Below are 6,000 nucleotides of genomic sequence, written 5' to 3'. Positions count from 1 at the left end.
CGGGGATCATGAGGATTTTTGCAAATTTGATGTATCTATTTTTCATTGGTTCTTCATGTATGTTTTCCTTGTGAGTGGTAGTGTTAGTGATTGTGAGTTTCGCTCTCAAATCAATTAATGTAGCGAAAGAAAATGAGTGTCGAGAAAGAGATGGAGAGACATGCTTTCATGGCCAAGTTAGTCGAGCAGGCCATGCATTATGATGGGTTTATATTATTATTAGCATCGTTAATTAGATTCGAGTTTAAATTTTCTATTTTTACATTATCAGATTATCATAGGGTTCATATTATAGTTTGGGTATCGGTCATTCACACCTTTATGGTCTAGGTTTTGTTTCGATTTTATGGTATGCTTTGTTGGGGTTTGATCTCAAGACTGAACAATGCTTTTGAAAGTTATTAATGCATTCATTTTATCATTTGAATAGAGACTAAGAATGGTATGGTATCAGTACATGTATTAGGCCAATTTTAAAATCCACGAAAACTTAGACACCTTGTAGATATGAATACTTGCATCAACATTTCACGTGCAAAACAAACTAAGGAAAACCTAAATGGCTCGCTTTAAAAGTTGACATAAAGATCAATGTCTGGTATGGTATGGTTGCAAACAATGATACACCGAGTTGTATCATTTGATCTCTCAATATAGAATGTAGTGCAACATAACATTGTTTATATTCATTAATATGTGGTCCAAGTTATAACACACCTATGAATAGTAGAATGCACTTTTCCCATGTACATAGGTTGTAGGTGTCTATAGCACACATAGTGGGTATATATGGTTGCATGCATATAAATTGTTTGCAAGTGAATCGGTGGACATCTTGGATACATGCCTTTTGGTGAAATAAAATTGGCAATGGCCCATATGATGGTTGCATTCAAATAAAATTAACCAAATCTCTACCCACTCACAACCAACAATGATGCAACACTTTCCCCACCATCTACTAACTACCCATAGTGTTTAAGGATGTATATGAGTGGATGGTTGTTGAAAATCATTCAAAATACATAGGTCAACAATATTTTATTTCCTTGACTCTCCAACTTTGTATTCCTACAACTAATTGATGCTACAAAAGAAAAATGGAGCATTGTATAGGTTTAAGTGATCCACATATTTTTGAAGTGTGATGTGGATTGGAGATCTAATGCAACAACCGTGGCAATAGCCATGATATTCTCTTCACTTATAGTTTGAGCAGTTTAGTGTGTTGGTGCTCATTCATCTGCTATTGGATCACAAGAGGCAATGCAACTTGATATAACGGGTATAATAAACTCTTTGTGTCCCTCATCATCTAGCATTGAAGGCTAAAAGAATGTTAATAATTGTGCTCACTATGGAACAAATTCTCATCGAACTAGTCACTTTAATATTGACCTAAGTGTTTAGTATGAAATAAAACAGTGTCCTTGGGCCCCTAAACGATTGATTATTTTGATGGGCTCTAAATATTCGTAAATTTAGTTGAAGGGATGGAAAGTTTGAAATTTGGTGATTGCACATACCTTCAAAAATGTAGAAGATGTTTCCAAAGCTTGACTTATGTACTATATTTCTAGCATAAAGAAAAAAATTCATTAACATGGATTTAAGTCCTAGGTTGATATACTAATTGCTATTTTCTAATAGAAAATCTCACCCATAGAAGGAGAGCAGTTGAGACTACAAAATTATGAAACCAAATTAGAGATGAATAAGATGTTTCTAAAGACTTCTAGATGGTGTATTCCATGTTGGTCATCAACAAAAAACTCCTTTGGATCTTGTAGAGGATTTTTACTATCTTGATTTACTATGCAGTGACCAACATTACATGAACAGAGTCTGCCATTGGTTATGCCCCTTGAAATTTGATAAAGTTCCTACCCTCCTCATTTTATCCTAACAAAGTAAGTTTTTGATGCGCAGAATGAAAAGTTAGCTCACACAGGATAAACACTAATACAAAGACTCTCGAAATATTACAACATTGTTTTTGCTTCAAGAATGAGCAAGTTTATAGAAATAGTGTACTAATTTTATGGCTTTACTAAAGGATAATTTTACTATTATTATTACTATAATTCACTATTGTTCTATTTCTTTCCTAGTTTCACATGATATTTAAGTATATTTGCATTGGTGAGGCCTTTCCATTAGATATATCTATTCAAGTATGATATTAGTCTCAATTCATATGAGTCTATAAGGTACAATGTCAAGGATCGTATGAATTTAAAACATGTCCCTTTGTTATCAAGTATCAAGGATCAAGATACCATCATATTAGAGAGACCATATGCCAAAAGTGAAGTATTTTGATTATGAACAACAAGACAAAGGATTTAATTGCTTAAAAGAATGTACAACACCTCCACCATTAGAAATCAATAACTTGTTGTTATAAATGACAATTTAGGACAACAGATATAAATGACATATTCTTCTCATTGATAACACTTAGAAGATCACAAAATTGTCATTATTGAGTGCATGTAATTATATGTGTTATGCATGTATATTGGACAAATTTCAGCCATGAAAACCAATGATCCAAACTCATGAAATTATGACAACGATAGATCAAGGTGTTAAAAATTGTATACATGCTAAGTATAACATTGAAGTATTAACCCTTTAGATGCTTGAATTTGTGCTTTAAAAATGCTTACAATTCTAATTGGTTGCCCAAATCATAGGATTGTATACATATCAACAATATGTCTTCCAATTACAAGTTTTTTCAACTTTTAGTGAGGGGGCAAGCTTAGAAAGAGTTACCTAAAGGAATTCATGTGTAGAGATCAATTTATATATTTGTGCACTTGTTAATGGCTGGAAATCTCTAGTGTTATAAGCTTTATAAGGTTGACATTTGAAACTATAGGAATTCATCTCTCTTTACTTCTCTCTCCAAAATTAAGTGCATCTTATGGCATCAATGATCTATGGGTTGTTGTTATATGTAGTTTGTTGGTATGATGTTATTTGCTTTTAATTATAAGTAAAGATTCCTTTATATCATTAGGTTCGTTCAGTGTGGAATATCTCTCTCTCTCTCTCATAGAAATTCATTATAGATTCAAACTGCTAATTGTAATTTACTAAAACAATAGACTTGAATCTACTCTACTCATCAACGGAAACAATTAAACAATCATGAAATCACGAAGGATACAAGAGAAAGAATTCAATCAACATATTACACAATGATTTCCTAGAGAAAGGCCCCTGCTATCTATATATTGCATTAGTCAGAAAATATGAGAAGATTACAATGTTTTGTTCAAGCTCGAGCAACCTTTGCACTATCTCTATGAGTCTCATAGCTTCTTAAACAAGCATTGGCCAATACTTAACCAAAATTTGGCTTGCCCAAGTCCCTATTTCCTTGCGTTTTTTCCTTGGGAATTAGCCTCTATTAATTAGGGAAATTCCTCGATATGAATTGTGCAATCCTCATAGGCATTCCTCTGACTGCATGCACCACCTGTACAATTCAGATGATAATACAATTGAAAGTAAATTTCCCTTGAACTCCAATCTCATTTGAGTAACTCTTAGATCTGACATGCATGAGTTATTTATGAGTGAATCGTCAGTTAACTAGTTGAAGACATGAAGCAGTGCCCCATTGTCTGACCTCCTACTAGTTCCTCCATCAATTGGAACTAGTTTAACTTACTTTAACTCAATTAAACTAAACTAATTAATTACAACTCAAAATAAACTCAACCAAGGCTCCTATAAAGTAGGAGACACTCTACATGACTCTAGTTAGACCCTCGACATGAATTAACTGAGCCAACTAAGTCAAATTAACTTAGTTAACTCGTACAAGTTGTCTTATGATGTGGAATTACAATTTTATTCATAATTTAATTTAAGGGACAAAATTAAATCAAGATTTTCTTGTTGCATTTTCAACACTCCCCCTCAACAAGAAAGGGATTATCAGATACCCCAATCTTGCCTTTATGGAACTTGAATTTGCCTCTTGAGAGTGCCTTAGTCAAGTTTTTTGCATCTTGTTCCTCTGTAGGAATGTACTCCAACAACATGATTCTCCTATGCACACAATCTCATAGATGATGACACCGAATGTTGATATGCTTGGACCGATCATGAAAAACTAGATTCTCAGAGAGTTTGATACAACTTTTATTATCACAGTAAATCATTGTAGGATCCATTTGTTGACCAAATAACCCAACAAGGATCTTCCTCATCCAGATAGCCTCACAAGTTACTTGACTAGTAGCCATGCACTTTTCTTCTGCCGAACTGAGTGCAATTGATCTCTACTTCTTGTTGTACCAAGAAACTACTGTTGACCCAATACTTAAGATTCCCCCTGATGTGCTCTCCCTGTCGGATGGAATCCCTACCCAATCTGCATCTGTGAAGCCTTGCATCTTCACTCCCTTATTCCGTCTGTACCAAAAATCAAACTAAGTGCAGCCTCTGAGGTATCTCAATACATGTTTAGTTGCCTTCCAATCGAGTTTGGTTGCCTAAACCATTACTTGACTAAACTGGTTAATTGCGAAACATATGTCCAGTCGTGTGCACCAAATACATAAGTGAACCCACAAGCTGCCTATAAATAGTAACCTCCACTACTTCACCTGAAGTAGCATCTTCCTTCCTCCAATTCCTTGCTATAAGAGTCTCCATGGGTTTTCTTCTCTCCATGTGGAACTTCTTCAGCATCTCGTTGGCATACTTGCCCTTATAAACAAACAGTTCCTCATATCCTTTCCTTACTTCCATACCAAGCAAATAGTGCATGAGCCCCAGGTCCCTCATTTCAAATTCTTTTGCAAGATCCTATTTTCAAGATTTTACCATCTTCTTGTCACTTGTTAGAATTAAATCATTGACATATAATACTATAATCAATAATTTACCCTCAGGCACAATATGGTAAAGGTTTGAATCTGCTTCGCTTTTGGTGAAGCCCAACCTGGTGAAATTGTTGTCAATCCTAGTGTACCAAGGACGAGGTGCTTGTTTCAATACATACAACGCTCACTTGAGTTTGCACGCATATGACTCTCTATTCAAGGTCTCAAATCCTTATGGCTTCTCAATGTACACCTCTTCCTCAATCACTCTATTGAGGAATGTTGTCTTCACATCCATCTAATGTATCTTCCATTCCATTTCTGCTGAAAGTGTTAGAATATATTTGTTTGAAGAGTACCTTGCTATTGGAGCAAAGGTCTCCTCGTAATAAATTCCCTCCACCCTAGAGAACCCTCTGGCCACAAATATAGCCTTGTGTTTCTCGACACTCCCATCTACTTCTTGCTTTACCTTGTAAATACATTTGGAACTCACCACTAACTTGTCTACTAGTCTTGGGACCACTTCCCAAACACTATTTCTGATCATGGATTCATACTCCTCTACCATGGCATAAACCCATACTAGTTGTTGCACTAATTCCTCGAATGAGGATGGCTCAATCTCTACACTCTCGCTCATTAGAGCCATATAGCCAGTGTGCCGATATGGTGACCTCCTTTGCCTGCGTTGGGATGTGGGTACTCCCATATTCTCTCTAGCATCATGCATCAATATGTCAACTTCTTTGGTGCGCTTCCTTCCATCTTTGGAAGTATCTTCATGAGTGGGTGCTTCCATTCTCTCCTCCTCTACATGTGGCTGCTCCACATCATCCCGAGGTTCTTCCTTCGGAGCTAAAAACTCCTCTTATCCATGCAACTGAAGCTCCCTCTCAAGCGAACATCCCATGGCCTTTTCTTCATCGAACTTCACATCTCTATGAACCATTGTCATCCTATGAGATGGTAGGTACACCCGATAGCTGTGAGGTGTATCGGTGTACCCCAAAAATATGCCCAACTCAGCTGTTGGATCTAGATTTTTCCTTGCATCCTTGGTAACATGATAGTAAATTGATGAACCAAATATTTTGAAGTGTGCCACATCTGGTTTCTTACATGAAAAAGCTTCTTTTGTTGTACTTATCCC

The sequence above is a fragment of the Pinus tabuliformis genome, chromosome Q (genome assembly GCF_031772625.1).
Source record: "Pinus tabuliformis cultivar Carrire ecotype Pingquan chromosome Q, CPIR1, whole genome shotgun sequence".
NCBI lineage: Eukaryota > Viridiplantae > Streptophyta > Pinopsida > Pinales > Pinaceae > Pinus > Pinus tabuliformis.
Note: the sequence above shows the minus strand (reverse complement) of the source record.